Source organism: Pinus tabuliformis, chromosome 7, assembly GCF_031772625.1.
Source record: "Pinus tabuliformis cultivar Carrire ecotype Pingquan chromosome 7, CPIR1, whole genome shotgun sequence".
In the NCBI taxonomy this organism is placed as follows: domain Eukaryota; kingdom Viridiplantae; phylum Streptophyta; class Pinopsida; order Pinales; family Pinaceae; genus Pinus; species Pinus tabuliformis.
Window position 1 is genome coordinate 452,808,538 of NC_142293.1, and position 25,364 is coordinate 452,833,901.

Genomic DNA, 25,364 nt, shown 5'->3' on the forward strand with positions numbered 1-25,364 from the left:
ACATCAGCATACATTATCACACATTGGGATTCGTGCAGTACCTTGGTTTCCATTTGACCCTATTGGTGGATACCTCGCCTCTGTGTCAGCTTTCATTATTGGTTGGTTCAGAGGGTTTCTGCCGTGCGCTAGCCACATCTTGTGTACGCCGGAAACGTACTTCGGTTGGGTTACTACATCTTTTTCGTCCGATTCCTTCCACATTATTGGCCTACGGGTTACACTCGCGCTAGATTGATGGAGGATGCCTTAATGCCTTCCTTCTAGCAGATCTTTCCCTATCGACTCCGACTCATTGCTCTGGGGCAAAGATCTAGAGTCCATTTGGCAGTACCTTGGGGTTTGCAGTCATTAGTGGCAGATTCCTCGCTATCGACAGTGGGAAACCATCATTGTCTCCTGATTGATAGATTCTTACAGGTGTTCGACTTCAGCTCATCTATTCACACTTGTTAGATTGTACTGGGTACCTTGACGCTCATTATCATTATCGGTGAGTAGTCTCGCGTTTGTTAACGGTATACATCAATGACCGGTAATCAAACGATTTCTCACATGGTCGACTTCAGATCATTTATTCCCATGGTGTAGAAATGTACCACGGCGGTCGGTGAAGACCTCAGGTTGTATCAGCATTCATTGGTTCACTTGACAGTTGCTCCTGTTGCTGCTAGTTGATACCATTCCACCTTATATGTTGCAGTCAGTCATGGCGACATTCTATATGCTGGCACCTGAGTTTGCAGTGTAGTACCATCCTATTCCATCGTGTTCAGTTGGTACCTTATGGGATCAGTCTTTGATTTCAGTGATCCGTTGCATCTTTCAGCATCATTGACAGTTTTATATGTGATATTCAGACATGTACTTACTCATTATGGTCAGATGATCCATTATGTATTTTACAGTCATTTATACTTGTATACTTAGTGGATCCGCTTGTACTTGATATGCGGACATGCTTTACTTTTCCTGAGCATGGGTATGCCCGCCTCAGACAGTGTTTCTTTCTGATCTCCTTTCGGTGGCTTGGCAGGCTGAATTCTGGTGAAGTCCTCCTCGGTTTTTCGGCAGAGTTCCTTTCCTTGTACTTACTTAATGTATTTCGGCCATCATGTTCCCCTTCTGACCTCATACATTAGGGGGCATCTGTTATAGCTCCAAACCTCACTCTTATGGTTTGTGATGCTGCACTTATGGCCTAGGGCAACCCCTCCTTCCAGAACTGGTCCAAAAATTTAAAAAACAGTGTTTTATTCCCTGTACGCGACTTTGCCCTGTGTTAAACGCGTGTACACGCGGGTCTGTCATACCCAACCCGCGTGTATCTATTAAAACACTTAAAAAAATATAATTTCCTCTTTTTCGGGCGGTGATCGCGGGTTTACCTGCTGGATCACCTGTTAGTGCCCGTGGCCCAACTGTTCCCAACCAACTCCTAACTAAAAAACTACTTTGGAGAGGGTATAAAAAGACATCAAAGGGAAGGCCAAGGGGAGAGAGAAAGGAGAGCAAGATTATTATGCTGAGATTTTTCCCTTAGACCAGGTCTGAAGTCCTTGGTGCATCCTGCACTTCCCCCATTTTGCATAGGAAACCCTTGTTTCCATGTGTATTGGTGATCATTCATCCTTGACATCATCATTGAGTAAGACTTGGAAGGAGCTCTTGTTGAAGGCTGGAGGCTGGAACGAATCCGGGAGGAAGCTTGCTTGGAGCCTGCTGAAGGTGTTCAGGTGATATCTTTCCGATATATGTACTTTATTTGCCTTTATATATAAAGAAACACGTCTTTGTTCCCGAATAATCTTTCTTTATGCTTATGAGATTATTGTGGTGAATTCTTATGAAAGTAGTTACTTAAAGATTATTTATAACTAACTTTATAGCATAAAGATGATTTATACATAAACTTCTATACATGTACTGTTGTGTTCTTTGATTTGTTTGTCTTGCAGGTCAGAGAAAGAAGAAGGGAACTCCAAGAAGGGTTTGCACCCTAACGGTCTTCTCGGACGTAGGACCTTAGGTATGTACCCTAAACATTAGAATTTGCTTAAAAGTAAAAAAGATGGCTGTGTGTGTGTGTTTCTTTGTATAAGCAATTTTCAGTCTGGTAGAGTCTCAGCCCAAAGGACTCTAGGGGTACTTTCCCTTCAACCAGGGTGTTGGGAAGAAATTTTCCTGAGTTATCTATATTCCTATGAGGCATGAAAGGAAATATTTTTGGTTGGTTTTTTTTTTCCTTTTCCCCACATTCATAGTACCTACAGAAACTGAGATTGTGATTGAACAAAACAAATTGCAACTAGCTAAAATAAACTTGCTGAATGGAAATTTGTAGAATTGAAAAGGAAAGAAAGGAAATGTAGAACTGAAAGAAAGGAAATGAATAGTATACTTTTGCCGAAGTGGAATTTGTAGAATTCGAAGGGAAAGTAAGGAAATGAAAATCTAAAAGAAAAGAAACGACTAGTCTACTTTTGCTGAAATAAACTATTAGCAGAATGTTGCAAGAAGAAATATAAGAAAGAAGTAATCACAGAATACTCTAACGCTTCCCCGGAAATGGCACCAAAAAAGTGGTGAGTGCTAGTATTGCAACAAGAATACTACAACTCCTGGGCCTCCAACTTTACTTTTATCAACCCGGTAGTTCATAACAAACTTGGAAGCATCGGTGCTATATGCACAAGTAATAGTTCTCACTGTAGGTTGTCACTTGGTCAGTGGACGCAAGATCACTAGGAGCTCAAGCAAACTTCTATAGATCTCAGAAGAAGCTCTTTGTGTGATGAAAGAAAGAAAGACTACTCTAAAGAAGCTATTCTAAGTGTAGAAAGGAAAAATACTGTAATGTAAAGCAAGACCTAGTAAACCCTAATTATCAAGCTAATCCTACTTTTGCCAAAAACACTATGAAAACCATGAAAGAAATGAAATTACCTAATCAGGAAAGTAAAAAAAATCTAACCATTCTATTTCTGGAATTAAATAAGCAAAAAACATATTTTTGGATTTTTATGTCTTTTTATGTGAATTTGACATGCATCTAATTTATTGTGTGTGAGTGTGGCATTAAACCGAGTGGCGTTAAAGTGCAGTTTTGGAGCTTGCGAGGATGTAATATGGTGTGGATGGGTCCTAGGAGGTCTTAGGTGGCCTTCTGGAGGATTTTCCGAAATTCAGCCTTCCAAAGAAAGCCTATAGGAAAAAATACAGGAGGACACAGGGAAACTACAGGAGGAAAATAGGGAAACTATAGGAGGCCTGCAGGAGGAGGCCGAGAGAAATTTCCGCTATTTTGAGGGTGTGAGAGTGGGTGGAAAAGGTAGATTAAGGTTGTAATGAGGTGTTAGGGTGCCTAAGGTCTACCATAAATCACCAGGAGAGATGAAGATGATTGGGTTTGCTCAAGGAGAGGAAGAAGTTCTATGAAACAAAATGAAGGAAACTAGGGCAGAATTGAGGTGAGGTTTAGGAGACCTGTGGGGCGTGGATGAAAAGGAGGATGTGATTGTTGATAAGCTAGCCTACTACTGGAAGAGATATGATGCAAAGTAACTGACAATCAACCAAGAAAATCAAGCAACAAATGAAATGAGTGCATTTAAGAAAAAGAGAGTTTTGCATTAGAATGGTCTAAACTATGATCTATGAAAGAAAGTGATGAGAAATGTTGTAGGAAAGGGAAGCGTGAAAGGGTACTATTGCAAATTAGGAAATGAACATGATAAAGGAGATCTGAAGCAAAGCAAAACTGGACTACTAACCTACTAAAGAGCTGCAAATAGTAGAAGTCCTATGAAATGAGGAAAATCTATGTTTTGGGGCAGCAAGAGAGTCTTTGCCTCAAATCATGGTCCCAGAGGGAGGAACAGAGTCCAAGGCACTATTTCTATTCTTTTGAATCTTTTATAATTTCTTCTTAATGTGCCACAGAAAGCACAAATAGAAGCAAACTACTAAATCATCAAAAGCAACCTATTCTTAACCATAAAAGAAATACATCTAACAGCAAATTAATCTACAAACTGAACTAAAGCATACAAATACAAGTAAATAGAAGCTTCACTACTTGGATTGGGCCCTAACCCAAGATCTTCAACCCTTTGAGGTAACTCAGTGCTAGCTCAAAAAAATTCCATCTTCGTTATCAAAAAAGTAGCAAGATTACATGAAACTGTCACAAAATAATAAGCTTGAAATTTGAGCAGAGTTTACATAAGAAAAAATCTGACCCTAGTGAGGCTGTAGGCCTCTGTAATTATATATCTGAAGCTATCAATAGATTCCTTAAAATCAGGGAGGCTTGGCTCCTCAAAACTCGAGATAACTATCAGTCATCCTCCACTTGCTCGGCTGCCTTCTAGTGCATGATTCAGCTGCTTGTAATCCGAGCTGAATGAAGCGGAATTTAAAGTGAGGAGTAATAAATGAGGGGGATTCCCTCCTATAATTCCTCTCCTCTATCTACTTCAAGTTATTACTGCCATTTGACCACTGGACCCTTGACTTTGTCCTCAAAATCCATCAATAATCTGCATTAAACACATGTTAGACCACATGGCATCATAACTAACTCAACTCACTCTATAAGCATAAATATAATCAGAAAATTATACAATAAGCTAAGAGAATGGTTTATTCAACTAGGTTAGGAGGTAAAAATGAGCCCATATAATTACCCATTTATGAGGCTCATCACAACGACCTGCAAGCAGGTTGCAGTCTCACCCAAAGCAGTTATGGGAGGTTGCAGAACCAAGTTTCAGCAACTGAAGGGATACCTGTGAAGTGGCACCATGTATTGAATTCTACTGTATATCAATCTCATAACTTTGCATGCATAATAACTTCGCATAGATGATTAGTTTACAAAAACACATAAACTATAACACCTAAAAGTATACCTTATAGATATTCGCACAACTCAGTAAAATCATACATAATCAGATGCATAACAGTAAACAATTAACATATACAGAGATACAATACTTCACCAAAACTTCCCATTTATTAAACATATATTCAATTACATTCACTTCTCTGACCTTTGAACCCAGCTGCAGGTGGTCTGTGCACTTAGCTGTGGAGCCTTCTACCAAAACTACAAACTACAAACCCGAGAATAGTGATTCAATGAAATTCCATTACGTTCCTTCTATTTCATTATTTCCTTTTGCTAAAGTATTACATATCCTTTTATACAATTAATATATAAAATCCCATGGTCCACATACCATGGATCCATAAATCAATGACTACTACTGAATACCGATTACAAAATAAGGCCTTTATCCCATCCCAAAAATACTTAAAACTTCGTGCGATGAATATATCTTCACCATCTCCACGTGGTCCACTCCTTTCGTGAGCTCTTTTACCAATACTTGGACCAAGATGGGCCCTGCCCAACATGCTCCCAACACTCACCCATGACTCCTCCCGAGTCACTCATCTTTGATGACCTTGATCTACACTGGAATCTTGTTGTATATTGTGTTGTAATGCTAGAGTGTTTTTGCCATCAACTTTTCTTTCTTCTATGCTTCTTTTAGCAAAGCTTCTATAGCAGGGCAATTGGTCTTTTATAGTAGCTCCACTTCCCTTTTCTTCAATTCCTTCAGCCATTAGTCTACAGCCTATGAATGTCCCAGGGCTTCCTCCTACCACGGCTGAGTCCTCTCCTACAATATTTGTACTCTCCTCTGTAGATCATCTATTTGTGCCTAGAGGTTCTTCCCCTCGAACATTCTGGAAAGCCTCTCCAAGACTGGTAAGGCATTCACAGTTTCCCAAATCTCATCATGCCGCTTCTTCTTGGCCTTCAGTTCTTCTTCAATATTCAAGATGTTTCGATACTCATGGAGCGAGGACCATTTCTGCATCATGTCATTGAGAAACATACCACAATCTACCACTATATTAGTTATTCCTTTCAATGAGGAATTCAGGTCCCTTTGTCTCTGCTCCTGAACCTCTAGTGGCATACTTGGTTGCAACCTTATTTGTAGCTCTAATATCTTCACCTCAAAATCAAATTTCAGCTGCTATAGAATTCGTCATAGCTCCTATGGACTTCATCATACTTTTGAGTATTGTGCAACAATCTTCCTTCCATGAAGTCCCTTCTTGCATAGTAGTTTATAGTCCCATTCCAATTTCCAATTGTAGCTGGCACTAAGACTTCATTTCCTTCATTCTTCAATGCGATGGTCAAGGGACATAATCGTCCCTATATATTTTCAATCTACTATGTCCTCAAATCATCTGACCATTTAACCTCAAGAGATGAGCAACACCCCATCTGTAGTTTTTTTTACGATATATGACCCCAACTAATGTGTTTCAAATTTTCTTGGGAGCTTCGCAAACTTATTGTCATATAATAATATAAAATCCCCTTCCCTTCTTGTTATGATATAATTCTTTTCTTCCTTAGACAACTTCCTACTTTCAAATGCAATGGGATGATCAACATCCACTACCCCCAGCTACACTAGTACTATTCCCAAATTTATGCAAGATGCATCAACATGGACATAAAATTCTTTCTTCCTGTCTAGAAAAACTAGAATTGGCGTAGTTACCATCTTTTCTTTCAGCACGTCCAAGATTTTCTAACATTCTTCATCCCACTGGAAGGTCACATCCTTCTTCAACAACTTTTCAATCGACGTAGTTATCTGCGCATATCCTTTTATAAGCTTCATTTAGTAATCGCTGTGTCCTATGATAGTATACAGTTGTCTTACTATTTTTGGTTCTGGCAGGTTTACAATGATTGGGATTATAGATACTTAGTGGGATAATATAGGGTACAAAGGGAGGTACCCAAGGGAATAACGTAATAATGGGATGGGCCATAGTAATAAATAAGCTGGCTAACCCATATCATGTAAGGTGTTGGTCACTTTAATTGCTTATTGAATTAAACAACAAAGTGCGACATTAATTATCAACCCAAGGAAGTCTTGTTATTTCAAAGGCAAACACGTACTATATGTACTCAATTTTAAAAGAAATAGAAGTTATAGTATAAACAAATCACGCCTTAAATTAATAAACTGAAGCTCCACTCCACATTACAGCAATTACACTATGTTGCAGATGGCTATCAGAAAAATGCTTAATTCTAGTAAAAAAATGGAAAGAATCAATCTGCAAAAGAAAACAATGGTTGTGTTGTAACAGAGAGTCAGGACCCTATCCCCAGAGTGGAAATCTCTAGCACCTGCCTCTAATTAATTCATCTTGCCAATTCACTCTGTAACTTAATCACAGGTGAAACACTCATATAACAATTAATAGAAATAGAGTTTCAGCAAAAGTAAACAATGTTCAGCAAACAATACTATTAACAAGGCATGAATAAAAAGCACACTTAACACACTGCAGAAATGTAATGGGTGAATCTTATGATGAAGGTGGGCCTGGTCCTTCTCACAAGATTCCCCAGGAAACAAGAACTAGAAAGAGATGTTCAGAACAAAACTTTATTCATCCATCAATATGTCATATTACACAAAAGAGTTCCAGTCCTATTCCTTCAGCTAAGCCTTTTTCCATAGTCTGTTCCGCCTCTAATGTAGATGTATCCTCTTTATATAGAGGATACATCTATTACAAAATATTTACATCATTTTAACCCATTATACAAAAATAGGAATTTCAATTCCCTGTCAATGAAATTTTGTTACAATAATGTTGTCTTTAGATATAAGCGTTACATCCAGTGTAACAACTTCTTTGGTGATCAGTCCCGATTCCTTTGCTGCTGTCATATTTAGAATGCGGATCTCAACTGTTTCAGCATTGTGATCCACGTGCCGTTTCTGCTGTTTCAGCATCAGAGACTGCACATAATCCTTTAACTGTTTAGCAATTAATAATTCAAAGATTAACTATGAAGATGTCGTGATTATATGCTAAATAATTAAACGTTTAGTGATGAGAAGAATCATTACATACCTTCGGGATAATTAAGTTAAAATACTAACAAAGGCTTTTAAGTATAAGTTGAAAGGTATGGTATCATAGCAAAATATATGGTCAAAAAGGGACAATATGAGGTCCCAACATCCCCCCACAACTAAAGCAGTTGCATGTCACAATGCAACATCTACTCTGAATCTGAATCAGAATACTGCGATGTACAGTGCAAATTACTTATACAGTAAGTATAAAAGGTTCTATCAGTCGAATCTCTGAAACCCTGGACACTCTGTAATCTCTGCCATGCTGCAAGCTCCTCCTTTTTGGACACCTTGAAGTCGGCCTTATATTGCTGTACTGGCAACCAGATAAGGGGAAAGTGAAAATGATAACCCAACCATTTGTTACCACATCGCTGAACACATTTAACATAATTAGGCACACGTGAAATTGTTGCATGAAGATTGAGAGGGTTAAAAGGATGATATTCCCTTCTCTCCTTAGGGCAATGTTCCCAGAACAAATTGTTTGCCTGCATGGCAAGAGATCCTTTCTTCTTGATATACTGTTGACATTCTTCTAACACTGCTACCTGTAATTCCTTGATATGCTCAGTCATTCCTGGTTCTTTTATAATCCTATGATGTTCATCAATGAAAATAGCAACATTCTGTGGTTCAGCTCGAATCCACAGAAGGTCATTTTTGTCGTTATGTTTTGCTGAAAGAAAAGCATTTTTCCATGTGAGTTGATTGGCCATAAAAGAAACCAAGGCTCTAATCTGAATGTCACCAGCTATAGGAATCAAATTAAATTTCCTATCTTCTAGCATGGCCTCATTATGGAGATAAAGTTCACATAAGAGATTCTATTCGCTAACTGATGCTGCTGCAAAAGTTTCAATAAACTATTGTGGTGTAGTCACTTCATGTGGTCGTCCATCTCTGACTGCTTTTATCTGAAGGAATGCTAGCATTCTTGTAGGAACATGGAATAATTAAAAGATGGTTTCCTAGTGGCCAGAAGTGTTTGAACTAATTCAAAGATAAGAGAGAGTCTGGTTTTTAAATTTTTATTTTCCTTCTGTTACGCATGGAGCTGTTCCAAAACTTCCCAATTCCTATATGCGTGGTTCTGCCATACTGATTTTTGTGCCTAAAATGCCCATTCTTGCGACATGGCATACTCTTTCTTCCATATAGAACTGATTTCTTGAATGCCTAAAGTTTGAGTAAAAACAATCTCTGCACAAAGAGGCTCAGTCTGGGTAAATACCGTCTTTGCCGACTTTGGTGCAGGATTCTCAACTTTGACAACTGGGGTAGGCCAGGGTATTTGCAGTTTTTCTTCTTCTTCATAAATCTTTGAAGGCCCGGCTGGTTCTTGTGTAACAGCAAGGCGTTCCTTTTTAACTACACCAGGAGTAACTGTAGGAGTAGGTCCAGGCAATGGAACTTCAACTATCTTATAACCAGCTCGAGAATAAAGATCACCACATTCGCTACACATGTATTCCTCATAACAATCCTTATCCGTACTTCTCTCAGCTGTAGATGCTACCTGGGCCAAAGTATACAGATTAAGTTCTCTTTCATAATCTTCCCTTGCTATTATTAACTCCTGCTTATAAGCCTCAATCTTGGCTTTTAGAAACTCATTCTCCTGTTGAAGGGAAGCTATCGTGACTGGGCCTTCTGTAGCAGTTGTAGTCTCTGTGGTTGGTTCAAGTGGGTGGGAAGATGGTTGTTTGGTGGCAGCCTCATCATCTATTTCTCCAGCAGGTGGTTCTTATGTGGCAACTGTTGGATCATCGGCTGGTTTTGTAACAGATATATCTTCCTAAACGTGCAAGTTCTACATACCGAGCAACTGAGTGACTAGTTCTTCCGTAGCAGTAGTATCCTAGGTATCACCACTTTGCTCATTAGCAGGTGGCTCTTGTGTATCAGTTGTTGAGTCAATAACAGCTAAGTCTTGTTCAGTTTGTTGTTCCTAGTCATCAGCAAATGGTTCTTGTGTGGCACTTGCTGAGACAGTGGCTGATTCAACTGTATGTTGATTACCCATTTCTTGTTTATCAGCAGGTGGTTCTTGTGTAACACCTGCTGAATCAATAGCCGCTATGTCCTGATGTGTTTCCAGATCATGGTCGTCAATAAGTGGTTCTTGTGTAACACCTGCTGGGCTAGTAGTTGGTTCTTGTGTAACAGATATGTCTAGGTTGTCTATTTTTGGCTCATCAACAAGTGGTTCTTGTGTAGCACCTATTGAGTCGGTAGCTGGTTCTTATGTAATAGCTACATGCAGTACATCATCCTGGGTATCTACTTTTGATAAGTTAGCAGCTGGTTCCTGTGGAGCAGCTGCGTCTTCTGAAAGGAATGATGTCAAAAAATCCTGGACGTTTTGTATTTCGGTACCCGAGGGTGAGGATGGTAGGGATTCGGGGTTTGGTGGGGTATGGGGTTTTAGAATGATGGGTGGAGCATCTAGGATAGGGATCTCTATTGCTGCTGCGGGAGACATCCTCCTTCGTCTTCGAGGTAAGGAAGCAGGGAAAACAGAGGTTTTTCTTTTATGGATGGCCTTCTCTGGGGTAGGAGGAACACTCGAAATACTAGCTTGTTTCATTGAGGCCCTTGTTCGTCTTTTTGTTGAAGGGACAACCGTTTCTTGCGTTTTTCTTTTCCTTCTCAGCCTAGCCAGGGGAATGTCATCGTCTGAATCACCACTAGGAATATGGACAGTGGGAATGGATGATTCAGGTAAATTATGGGACGAGGTTGATACACTAGCGGGGTCAATTGGACTGGCTATTGTGGATGGCTGAGGGATTTCATCCTGTACTTGGGAAATCTCAGCTGCCACTTGAGAAGTTTCAGCAATTCCTTGAGGGATTACAGCAGCTTCCTGGGGTGGGTTATTAAGGGGGAGAGGGTTCTGCAGGGTAAAGCCCCTGAGGATTAAGAGTTGAACCAGGCGATGGTGAGTAATGGAGAGGAGTGGGTACCTTTCATCCTTGGAATAATGCGACATATTATTTAGACACCCAAGCAGATAGTACGGCATATTCAATAAACGACCATGTCTTAAATGATTTAGTAGTACAAAGTCATGCTGGTACAATACCTGGTAACGTCCTTCGCAGGTAAGATAATGCTTGACAAACTCTGCAACCTTTTGCCATGGAGGTGGTAATGAACGCAGTGCAACACCTCTGCCTTTAGGTTCGACCTGCTCCCCAGGTAGAAGAAAATCTTGTTGAGCATTCAGAATTAAGTGTTTTCGGCTGAGCTGACAGATGCCATTGGCCGATAATCCTGAAACCTGTGCTATATCCTCCTCTGTTACCAGAATTCGCACTCCCCGAACAGTAGAATAGTCTTCCTTTAAATTAAGTGCGAATTCCAGGACTTGCTGAGAGTCAAATTCTTGGAGTCTCCAGAAGTAATCCACCCAGCCTGCTTGCAGAAAAATTTGATATGCTTCTGGGTAAAGCTCCAATAAAGTCGTTGAACCAGGTTCATTTCGGATAGCGTTACCTCCCATAGTTACTGGTTCGGTAAAATGCACAATACAGAGCCGAGTTACCGTAGCTGAGACAGAGTAAGATATTGCAAATGGGGTTATGACAGAATAAAACCGGGATGGGGTGACGAGACTCAATCGTGTTAAAAAAATGACGGTGATTGGCATATCGGGTAATTATTGCGAAACTTTGATATCCCCCCCAACTGCGGCTAAAATGATGAGTTTTTTAGTGTACGACGATTTCGGCAATCATATCGTGATCTTCTCATTAACTATAGTTTAATATTTACACATAAACACGCATACCTCACGTTTTACCTTCGATTGCTGTGCTGAAAGTCCATTTTTGTCGTTTAGTGGATCACTAATGGTTATTAGAATAGGTTATAAGATATGAGGGTATTTATATAAAAGGCTTTCTTTCATGCACAGGAGGTGATGGCGAAGGAACTCAATTATCAGGATAAATGGCTGATTCTCTGAGAATGGATAGTATCAATTATTTTTAAGAGAAATTGATGCCTCAATTACGGGAAAAATGGGAAAATTGATGTTTTTTCGGAAAAATGAGGAAAAAGTCGGTGTTTCCACAAAGGAGAAAAATGAGGAAAAATTGGTGTTTTAGCGACGGGGAAATGGGGAAAAGTTTGTGTTTCAGCAACGGCTGAAACAGGTATTTCAGCAATGGGAAAAGAGATGTTATTGTTAATGAGGGTAGGAAGATGTTGCTGATGAATAATGAATTGAAATGGAATGGCCATGTTTCCCAAACTAAAACATGATCCTGCTTGTAATGCAATTACTCCTTCAACCAGCCTCCAGATTAAGTCCTGCAAAATAAATTGTAATATGGCAGCCCTTGACAGGGATTATTAGTCAAGTAATATAATCTAATACTAATAAAAATAATGTAGAAATTAAGTGCAATGAGGGGCAAGAGTCTCCCCCAACAGGATGTAGTGTGAATCTGACATGCAGGTGGCCTTAAAATCCTCCTTAGAAATTGGTTGTTGGTGCGGACGAAGCCAATAGCCATTTACTAGCATGGAGTTCTAGAACCATCAATTGTTAGGATCCTTACTGTTCCATTGGGAAAAAAAGTATCTATTTCGTAAGGTCCCAGCCACCTTGTTCGTAGTTTTCCTTGAAAATTTTCAAACTTGGAATCATATAGTAAAGCCCAATTACCTTTTTGGAACTGCGTATGTTTAATAGCTTTATCATGCCACCTGGTTCTTTGCTGCTGAATCATAGTTGTTTGATGGATGGCATCCAACCTTTTTTCATCAAATTCCTGCAGCTGCTGCAACCTAGCTATCTGCACATAAGTTAAATCAACGTTAACAGCTAAAGTAGTTCTTAAAGTTTTAATTTCAAATTCCATAGGGAAAACAACACTTTTACCGTAAACCAATTCCTAGGGTGAAAAACTTGTAGTGTTTCTCCAAGTAGTTCTATAAGCCCATAATGCCTCAGTCAGTCTTTGAGATCAATCTTTCCTATTCTCTTTCATAGTTTTTGTTAAAATAGCTTCTATGACTTTATTTTTACTTTCCACCTAACCATTAGCTTGGGGGTGGTAATGTGTAGTCATTTTATGATTGATATGATATTTTTGAAGCATATCTTTGAAACCATGTGAATTGAAAGGAGGTCCTCCATCTGTGACTTATTCTCTAGGCACCCCAAATCTAATGAATATTTCTTCAAATAAAAAGGTTAAAACAGATTCTTCATTAGCTTTGATTAGTGCCTTAGCTTCCACCCATTTAGTCATATAATCTGTACAAACCAATATATAAACTCTTTGGTTGGATGGAGGGTTGATGGGTCCTACAAAATCTAGAGCCCATCTTTCAAAGGGTTCAAGTATTACCTGAGGGTTCAGTGGCATTTCATCTCTATGGTTGGGTTGGCCCATTCTCTGACAGCTGTCACAGGCCCTGACATACTTCTTTTCTTCCTTGAAAAGTGAGGGCCAATAATAACCCATCGTGAGAATTTTATGTGTTGTTCTCTTATCAGCGAAATGCCCACCACAAGGGCCATCATGACAAGCCTTCAATATGTCATAAACCTCATCTTCTCTAATGCATCTTCGGATCTCCTGATCAAGTCCTGCATGAAAAAGACACCCATTTATCTAGCTGTACCTAGCGCTTTGTTGAATGATCCTTCTATTCTCCCTATGTGATAGGTGTGATGGTAACTTCCCTGCAACCAAATAATTGGCAATGTATGCATACCATGGTGAGTGAGCAGATACTGCAAACAGATATTCATCGGGAAAGGAATCATCTACTGGAGTATTATCATTAGTTTTTATCCGAGAAAGGAAATCAGCAACCACATTTTCTTTACCTAGTTGATCCACAATTGTAATATCAAATTCTTGTAGTAACAATAACCACCTGGTAACTTGAGCATTTGTAACAGATTTATTCATTAAATACTTAATAGCTGAGTGGTCAGTGTGAACAAAAGTAGGATAACTAGTAATATAATGTCAAAATTTATTAATAGCATAAATAACTACTAAAAATTCTTTCTCAGTAATTGTGTAATTAAGTTCAGCAGGGGTCATATTCTTACTAATGAAGTAGATAGCATAAGGAAGATTGTTTTCTTCTTGACCCAAGACCGCTCCAATTGCAGTGTTCGAAGCATCAGAGGATATGTGAAAGGGAAGTGCCCAATCAGGTCCCCTCAGAATATGAGTTGTAGACAACTGATGCTTAAGTTCATCAAATGCTTTCTAACAGGCATCAATCCACTTAACTTCAGCATTTTTCATAAGTAACACAAACAAAGGGGAAGATATTTTAGAGAAATTTTTTATAAATCTTCTATAATATCCAGCATGTCCTAAAAAGCTTCTTATATCAGTTTGTGTTTTAGGAATAGGAAGGGTCTGTATTACCTGTACTTTGGATGGATCCACCTGAATCCCAAGAAATGAAATGAAGTGCCCTAGTACAATTCCTTCGTTCATCATCATATGACATTTTCAGTACTTAAAGAATGATTAGCTTGTATGCATCGTTTAAGTACTTTCTCAAGGTTTTATAGCGCAACTTCAAAAGTCACACCATAGGGGGTGAAATCATCCATAAATATCTCCAAAGAATCATTAAGCATATCAGAAAAATTCCTATTACTACTCTTTGAAATGTTGCTAGAGCATTACATAGTCCAAATGGGAGAACTCTATAGGCAAAAGTTCCCCAAGGACTAGTAAAGGTGATCTTGTCCTGATATTGAGGTGCAATTCTAATTTGGTTATATCCACTAAAACCATCTAAAAAGGAAAATGATTTCTTCCCTAACAAACTATCCAATACCTGATCAATAAAGGGCAAGGGGAAGTGATCTTTTTGCGTGGCTTTGTTTAAGGCTCTATAATATACACACACTCTCCATTTCCCGTTTTTCTTAGGCACTATCACCAATGGAGAAACCCATTCACTATTAGATATGGGGTATATAAACCATGCATCAAGCAACTTTTGAAGCTCTTCCTTAACAATTTCTCTTAGATTGGGATTCATTCGTCGCTGGGGTTGACAGACTGGTCAGGCTCCCTCCTTAATATAAATACGATGAGTACATAATTCAAAAGAGATCCCCTTCATGTCTGTGTAATCCCAGGCGAATGCTTCTTTGTTTTCACGGAGCAACCTCATTAGCTGTTGTGTTTCAGCATCTGATAAATTGGGGTTTATATTTAATGTTTTTCCAGGTTCAATTTCCACTGTTATGCTTTTAGAGGAGATAATAGTTGATGTTTGAGGTAAATCTTCAGATTTAAGCTTTTGCTATGTTTCAGGATCCAAAATTGCAGTTAATTGATTATGTGCTTCAGAAGTAACTGAGGAAGGTTCAGAAATAAAATTACTAATTACTTCATTTTCTGTGGTATCTTTAAGAGTTAAGGCCTATCCAATGGTCAAGATGGGTTGAGTATCATTATCCTCATAATCTAACCATACAGAATCATCATTATTAATCATAGGTGTAGCATGAGGGTACAATGTAAGCTTCTTAGTTTCACAGCCATTAGAAATTGTCATTGAACCTGATCTATAGTTGATAAAAGCATCTGTTGTAGCCAGCCAGGGTCTCCCCAAAATTAGAAGATGCCCCCCCAACTTTGCTTTAGCCTGTAACACCACAAAGTCAGCTGGGTAATTCCAGGATTCAACTGAAATAATCAGGTCTTCAATAACCCCTTGTGGTTTGATTGTGGAACAATCAACTAATTCCAGGATAGTTGATGTTTCTCTAATTACATTTTTCAATTGTAACAGCTGTGCAGTTTCAAGGGTGATGATATTTATAGCAGCACCTTGGTCTACCAGAACTCGCAAAACAATAGTTTTTCCAACCTGTACAGTGACCGTAGGGTGACCAGGGTCACCATATTTTATAGGAGGGGCTTTTCCTGTCATTAAAGAAGCTAGATCTCCCATCACATGAACTGTAAGGGGATATTTAGCCTTCCTACCAGATTTCTTAATGCAAATGTCTCTAACAGTTCTGGCATAGATTGGTACATCCCCAAGTGCTTGTAAAAGTGGAATTTTAACATACAAATTCTGCAATTCCCCTAAAAGGTTAAAAGAAGGTGGCTCAGGCATCTTAGTGAGAGCCAAGCGTTCAAGGAATGGTGGTTCTTCTGTTTCAGCAGTTCCATTAGAGGGTGGTTTGACTATTTCCACGTCCTTATTAGATGATTTACTCTGTTCTACTTCCTCTTTCTCAGAGTCTGAAGAGATAATATCATCTACAATTGGCTCGACTACTCTCCCAGATCGTAAATGAATATCATTGCATTGCATAGAAGATGTAGGCAGGTTCTGAATGTCGATAACTTGCACAACTTTATTGTTATTTGGGTTAGGGTTCAATTGTACAGGCAGGTGAGGCTTCATGGTTTGATTATTCGGTGGGGTACCTTCCGGAAGAGAAACCTATTGATCGAACTGAGGAAATTGATTTAAGAATGGAGTCTATTGAGCTCTCCAGTTTGCGTTCCATTGGTTAAAATAGGATTGCTATAGAAGCCAAGGAGTCCACATTGTAGGGTCTACAAAGGGAGGGTTTGTTTGCTGCATGGGTGGGAAATTCATTTGATTAAAGGGTGGGTATTGCATTTGGTTAAAGGGTGGGTAATTTGCTTGATTAAATGAAGGATAATTATTCCAACGATTAAATGGCATACTAGAATTTGTACCTTGTCCTCATGGTTGCCATTGCCTCCTTTGTGTCAACAGGTAAACTGCTTCAGCTTCTTCCTCCGTTGGTTGTAACACTGCCCTTATCCCTGGTAGAGAGGGGCATTGTTGGGTTTCGTGGTCCCTTTCACAAATGGTACAGATTGGCACCTTGTCTAGTGGGCATTCCTTCAATAGATGTTTTTCCTTGCATTTAGAGCAGAAGATGACCAAAGAAGCTTCTGCCTCTGCCTGCTTCTTTTTAACCTGTAAGGTATCAATTTGTGAAGCAAAAGAACTTAACATTTAAGTTTTGAATTCCTCAAGTAAATTACCTATTTCAGCCCTTGTTGCTCCACCACTAGCTGATTTCTGGACCCTTGAATAAGTACTATCCCTGCTCTTTGATTTCTTTGCAGCTCCTCTTGAACACCTCTTGCAGAGGTTAACAATTTCGTCATATGATTCTTTAGATATATCTCCTTTACCAGGCATATTTAACATATCTAAACAATCATCTCTTACCCCTTTCAATAATATTGTTTTGAGAATATCTTTACGTACATCGGGGTGCTCAGATCTCTGCAAATTATACTGGAGTCTTTCCACAAAGTCCTCCAGATTTTCATCCTCCTTTTGAACCATCTTGAATAATTCCTCCCTTTTTTCTCTTGTCCGGCAATAGTCATGGTATTTGGCCAGAAATTTCTCCTTCATCTGATCCCATGTCGTGATCACATGAGCTCCAAAGCTCATAAACCATCTTAGTCCATTCCCTTTTAATGTTGCTGGAAACAACTTCAATTTCTGAGCAGGATTAACATAATCATAGATTCTACACAATATATCAAATTCAAAAAGAAACTCATCAGGGTCTTCAGAGGATAAACCATGGAAATTGGGTAATGCTAAAAGTGGGATATTCTTCATAGGAGTTGTTCCTCTGGGGAGTTCCCCAATAGGGAATTCCAGGGTGGAGAGAGAATTCTCTCCCCTTCCTTCTCCTCTATGACCTCCATCGAAGATTCCTTCATTGTTATCCTCCATTGGTTGTTTCCCTGTTGCGCTTGCCTAGTCTTCAATGCTTGTTGCACTCTCAATGTCCTGAACTGGTTCCTCAACCTCAGTATCTTCTATTTGCTCTTCAATATTTTCTATTGGTCCTTCGACTTCCTCCACTGGTTCCTCAGTGTATTCTGGTGTTTCTATAACCCTTTTAGGTCCCACTACTTCCTGCGTTTAATAGTCTGTCTGGAAAGAGTGTTGGGTCTGTGGCCTTCGAGAGCTTAACCTCTGGGATGTCTCAGCTTTTGAAATAATGTTATCGATGAAAGTTTTTCTTCCTCCTCTTCCTTTGCCCTTGCCACCTGTAGGATTAGTTTTCTTGTGTCCTCTCATGCATTCTACATATCTACAAAAAAATCATCAGTAGTTTTAAAATCTATGATTTCCTTCCCTGCCAACAGCGCCAAAATGTTGGTCACTTTAATTGCTTATTGAATTAAACAACAAAGTGCGACATTAATTGTCAACCCAAGGAAGTCTTGTTATTTCAAAGGCAACTGCGTACTATATGTACTCAATTTTAAAAGCAATAGAAGTTATAGTATAAACAAATCATGCCTTAAATTAACAAACTGAAGCTCCACTCCACATTGCAGCAATTACACTCTGTTGCAGATGGCTATTAGAAAAACACTTAATTCTAATAAAACAATGGAAAGAATCAATCTGCAAAAGAAAACAATGGCTGTGTTGTAACAGAGAGTCATGATCCTATCCCCAGAGCGGAAATCTCCAGCACCTGCCTCTGATTAATTCAGCTTGCCAATTGACTCTGTAACTTAATCACCGGTGAAACACTCATATAACAATTAACAGAAACAGAGTTTCAGCAAAAGTAAAAAATGTTCAGCAAATAGTATTGTTAACAAGGCATGAATAAAAAGCACACTTAACACACTGCAGAAATGTAATGGGTGAATCTTGTGATGAAGGTGGGTCTGGTCCTTCTCACAAGATTCCCCAGGAAACAAGAACTAGAAAGAGATGTTTAGAACAAAGCTTTATTCATCCATCAATATGTCATATTACAGAAAAGAGTTCCAGTCCTGTTCCTTCAGCTAAGCCTTTTTCCACACTCTGTTCCCCCTCTAATGTAGATGTCTCCTCTCTATATAGAGGAGACATCTATTACAAAAGATTTACATCATTCTAACCCATTATACAAAAATAGGAAAGCCAATTCCCTGTCAATGAAATGTTGTTACAATAATGCTGTCTTTAGATATAAGTGTTACATCCGGTGTAATAGCTTCTTTGGTGATCAGTTCTGATTCCTTTGCTACTATCATATTTAGAACGCGGATCTCAACTGTTTCAGCATCGTGATCCATGTGTCGTTTTTGTTGTTTCAGCAACTACAAAAATAGTCTTTCGGCTGTTTCATCATCACAGACTGCACATCATCCTTTAACTGTTTAGCACTTAATAATTCAAAGATTAACTATGAAAATGTCGTGATTATATGCTAAATAATTAAACGTATAGTGATGAGAAGAATCATTACATACCTTCAGGATAATTGAGCTAAAATACTAACAAAGGCTTTTAAGTATAAGTTGAAAGGGATGGTATCATAGCAAAATATATGGTCAAAAAGGGACAATATGAGGTCCTAACATAAGGGACCACAAGTAGTTAGTAATAATGTAATGGGCCCATGGTATTAAATAGATGGTATTGAGGGAACCATGGTAATGACCCATGGTATTATATGTATGAGGCCTATATAGAGGCCAGAGACTTCCCATTAAGAGATGTCAAGGATTATTGTATGAATAGGCATACGGCTTGTGGAGTGTTCTCCTTCCTTAAGGAGTGAATGTATGGTGTTGCCCTACCTTAAGGGTTTGATCAATAAAGTGAAGCATTTATCTATATTAGAATCTTATCATTCTTAGCTATATTTGCATTGTTTTATATTTTCATGTCAGATCTATAACAAGTGGTATCAGAGCACTTTCTTGGGCAAAAGTGGAGAATTTTTTTTATAATTTTTGTAGGAAATTTTTGGGGCGGCAAGTTTTCAGATCAGATCTGTATTTTTTGGGGCAAAATCTGAAAAATCTAATTGCACATCTAGATTCTCTATGAAATAAATACCCAAGTTCAAAAAAAAAATCATCCAAATCGGAGTCCAGATGGAGATATGGCTGATCTAAAAATCAATGGTGTTGTAGACATTTTTTCGGGGAAGTGAGTTTTTGGCACAGATCTCTATGTCATAGTTCAAAATCTGTAGAATTTAATTGTAGATTTGGATTTTTTGTGAAAAAATACCCGATTTCAAAAAAAAAATCGGCTGAATCGGAGTACGGATGAAGGAGATCTCACTGATTTAAAAATCAATGCTGTTACAGACATTTTTTGGGGGCAGCGAGTTTGCGGTGCCGATTTGTATGCTCTAGTGAAAAATCTATAGAATATAACTATAGATTTGGAATATTTGTGAAAAAATACCCAATTTAAAAGAAGAAAAAATCAGTCAAATTAGAGTCCAGATGAGGGAGATATCGCTGATTTAAAATCAACTATTTTTCAGCAAATTTTTGTGCTGGCGGGACAGTTGTAGTGGAAATAGGAAATTCTAGTGCATAGATTGGGATTTATACCACATGAGAATATGCAAAATGGTTGTTCCATTTTTGAAAATACGTCATAATAGGGATTCTATGCAATATTGATGAAATTGTGATCATTTCAATTTTACGCCAAGTGATTTTTTTTGAAAAATCCTCTTCATGGTGGTTCTATGTTTTACAGGAAAAGATAATGTTCCTCCTATTGAAGAATACATAAAACAAAAAAAGTCAGTATGGGAAAAAGATTGGAAGAATTCAATGTGGCTTGGTTTCAAAGATGAGGCTGCCAAATGGTGGTTCTCACTTGACAACAAGCAGTTGACCAAACTTTCAGATCCAGAATTTGAAAGAGTCCTTTTAGACAAATGGTCTCATGCTAGAAACAAGGAGAATGAGACATGTAAGGGGTTATTTTCTACTAGTTTCTCCTTATTGCAAGTTCATGGATTGATTCAGAAGGAGACTATCGTTGTGTCTATAAAGCCTAGTTGCAAGCATAATTTTATCAATGTTAATTTGGTAAAAAGATTGCAAGTTCTAGCAAAACACATTGAAAACACACAGGTTGATGATGAGGATGTTCAAGTTTATAAGGATTTGAAGCTTTTTATGGATAAGTATGTGTTTCATGGTGATTTTTATACTTTAGATATGGATAATATGGAGGTTGTTTTTTGATATCCTTGGATGGAATCCATGGGTACTATCAATATTAATGTGCAGAAGAAATTCCTGAAGTTCTGGTATAAAAAGAAGAAAATTACGTTACAGGATATTTCCATCAATAAATAGGTAGAGTCCATAGAGGTTGAAGCAGAAGATGTTCCAGGGACTGACATATCAGATGATGAGCCATTGATGGTCGACAACCACACACAAACATCAAACCAGGTACCAGAAAAATAGGTAGAGGCAGAAGCAGAAAATGTTACATCAGAGGGGGACTCAGTGGTTGAAGTAATATTGAAAAATAAGAAACAACTACAGGCACCACAACAGGTACCAGATACCCATCAGGCTCCATTAGGTGGTGAATTAAATAAAGATACATCGTCGGTTAACACTTCAGCATATCGCCACCCACATCACCCTGCAAGAAAACAACCAACAAGATGGCAATGAATTAGCCACAAGGACAATAACCCCCACATGATAGATATTGAGGAGCGAAGATCCACCTACTACAAATCAACACAGAAGAGCTATCACAGTCAACTTCCATCTATAGCGAGTGAGGCATCAGCGAGATCGAGGGTTCACCTTTCTCTTGGATGGCTAGATGCATGTGCATGGTACCAGTGGACTATTCTTTTGAGTAGATCTTACTATTTGTGTTCTTCCCATGTTTTGGGGAAAAAACATGTTATTGGGGGTGGAATGTAGTATACCTAGGAGGGATAATATGAGTACAAAGGGATGGGTCATAGTAATAAATAAGGTGGTTAACTCGTGTCGTTTAAGGAACCACAAGTAGTTAGTAATAATGTAATGGGCCCATGGTATTAGATAGATGGTATTGAGGGAACCATGGTAATGACCCATGGTATTGTATGTATGAGGCCTATATAGAGGCTAGAGATTCCCCATTAAGAGATGTCAAGGATTGTTGTATGAACAGGAATATGACTTGTGGAGTGTTCTCCTCCCTTAAGGAGTGAATGTATGGTGTTGCCCTACCTTAAGGGTTTGATCAATAAAGTGAAGCATTTATCTATATTCAGATCTTATCATTCTTGGGTTTATTTTCATTGTCTTATATTTTCATATCAGATTTATAACAAGTGGTATCAGAGCTATAACATGGATCTTCATCAGATCTACCATAAATCCTTGTTTACAAACCACATGTCCCAACAATATTCCAAATGGTGCACAAAAGATGAAATTTTTCAGGTTCAATGATATCTGATGCTACTTACATGTATCTAGCATCAACCTCAAGCTCACCACATGCTTCTTTAATAGCCCAAATATTGTCCAATTGTCGAAGTCTACTTCTAGAAATTTGTGTATGTACTGTTTGAAAGATGCAATTATAATGATGGAAAAAATGGAAGGTGCATTCTTAAACCAAAAAGGAATTACTGTGTACTGATAGAACCCCCATTCTATGGAAAATGTTGTCTTATGTCTATCTTTCGATGCAATTTTGATTTGGTGATACCCTGAGAAGCCATCTGTAAAAGAGTAAGCCTCTTGTCCTCTTACATTCTCCAACACTTCATCTATAAATGAGGTAGGAAAGGGGTCATGTAGCCATGTACCATTTAAATTTCTCAATTCCACATAGATTCTAATTTCCCCTTTCACCTTCTTCTCCTGAACTACCATGGGACTTACCCATTCAGACAGTTTCACAAGTTCAATTATCCCCGTGACTAACATTTTGTCCAATTTTTCTTTTAACTTTCCGTTATATTTTGGGTTCACACTACAAGGCCTTTGCTTAACAAGCTTCACATCAGGCTTAAGAGGAATACTCATAACTCCAAAATCCCCTAGGATTCCTTTCATATCCAAAAATTTAGAGGGAAATAACTCTCCGTATTCATGTAACAAATCTGTTATCTTGCTGATAGTGTCGTCATCCCAAGAATCTCCTATGGTCGCATACTTCAGTTCAGCTTCTATCCCTATATTTACTTTATTAGTTTATAGTGGCCTCATTATATCTAACATCTCTATCTCAGGTCCATTCACTTCGTGATGTCCTTCTGACTCATTGATGTCAATGTTGTGAGGATTTTCATCCTCTTCTGCAATGAGGTTATAACATTCCATCGCATTTCAGACCTGTGTAGCCCAATCGGGTTGCCAGATAACTCGAAATCGATTTTCTAAAATATTCTTCTTAACCATATTCAGTGTTACATCTATATATGGACAGTAATCTCCAAATATGAATGTCATCACAAATCCATCCACCATTTCCACCCAGCTAGCAGTGCCATGTCGAATTTCAGTTTCCAAATGCCAATTCTAAGGGATCATTTCGAGGGTATGGTTAGACCCATGTACCCATTCTTCTTGCGGAAATTCACTACAAGCTTCCATACAGAGATGCATATGGTCTCTAGTATCATTCTAGCCATCATACTTTTCTGCAAGTTCTGTCTCTACTTATCCAAATCTTACCCACATCAACCTTCTACATTTCTCCCAATCTGTTATATTCTTCTTATGCATTCCCCACCATATATGATAATCTATAACATTCTAGTACCCACCTTTCATAATCTTTAAAGAAAGTGTTTACATCACACAAATCATCATATAAAGGTAAATGACGTGCCTCATCTATCATACAATGCACTACTTTTGTGATCCTTGCACATCGCCTTGTAGACACTTCATCCAATCTATTGTGCCATGTTGGCTTGGTGGGACATAACCTAGGTTCAGTGTTAATTAGCCAAGGAAATCCCTACACTACTGGCCCTTTTGGCATCAATCCGCAGAGCGAGAACTGAATTCTCACCCAAAGTAGTATGGGGGGATGCAGGAACCAAGTTTCTGCACCCTTAGATGGTTTTGATTTCGATTATTTTTCCTATCCTTCCTTCGCACAGATTGATAAGCCCTTTAGGGCTTATCAAAGTACTCCTCTTATTCGTCCTAGAAGCCTCTGCGAAAGTCTTCAGTCGTCCTTCACGGGCCCCAAAATAGATAGATCGGGCATGTACACACCCCTATAATTACTCTTACTTTTGTATCTACCCAGATTCAATTAAGTATTGGTTACTTTAACATGCATTTGTGGTTATATTCACGTAAAACATATATCTCTACTTGCGATCATATAATATAGAGAAACATATAGATTCATGCATCAGAGTAGCATTAAAACATAAACCCAGTATTCAACATAACATAATTGAATGAAATGAATAAAAGTAAAATACAAAGGTAATTTCAGAATACTCCTCGTTATTATTGATTAAAATATCCAATATAGACTCTAACTACCCTGCACATATAGCTGCAGGTGTCCGCGCACTTAGCTGCGGACTCCTACCCTAGGCCTCTGTGCACTCAGCTGCGAACTTCTACCCTAGGCCTCTATGCACTCAGCTACGGAGCCTCTTCCTACGCTAATACTATTCACTCCTAGCTCTCACGGACCCATTACATTCATTAACATCAAGTATCAACTATGAACTAAACTATATTAGACTCCTCTAAAACATCCTTTTTATACAATCCCATGGTCTGTGGACCATGGGTGGATCTCTAAAACCGACATGCTTTTACAAAAAAGAAGGGTGAAACCCTTTATTGACTCTTGACATCTTTGCACTTCGCGACCATAAAATGCAGAGACTTTACATTCCTTTAAAAAAAACTTGGGCCTTTAGCCACAAAACTTGGGCTATTAACCCCAAAATTGACCCCAGGGGACCCATTCCCAACAGGCCTCCAACACAAAACTGGTGACTCTCCCTCGAGTCACTCTGCTGGAAGGAAGATCTTGTCGTGAGGACCTCCCTACTCTTCCTATACAACTGAAACTTTGGCGGTGCACTGTGTTGCTACGTGCTTCATCTATTCGACCAACTACTCCGTCTCTGGCCCTGCATGATCTGCCTCTACCTTCTGCTACATTCCCTACAGACTAGCTAGTTTTCCTTTGATGGTGAGTGCATAGGCTTCATTGAGCCAAGGCCCTATTTTAGCCTTGAGGACGCTCTCTTTGCACTGCAATGCATCCACCTGCTCCTTTAGCACCTTTGCCTTGTGCAGTTTTGATAGCCTCTACGTAAAGGCGACGATGCTTGTCATCGCCTTGACTTCACCATATCTCTACTGTAGCTCCCTGGCCTCTGTTTCTAGCCTTTGTAAGGTGGGATGCTCCTGCAAATTGGTAACCACTTCGAAAGCCTACTCGAAGAGCGTTGTGCACTCCTTCACTCCACTATCTATAAAGGTTACTGCATCTTTGACAATGGCCTCACACTGCTCCTTTACCTTTGGCAGAGTTGAGGGTTGGTCCCTCAATGCAAGTTCTATGATCTTAAGGTTCAGTTCCAATTGAACCTTG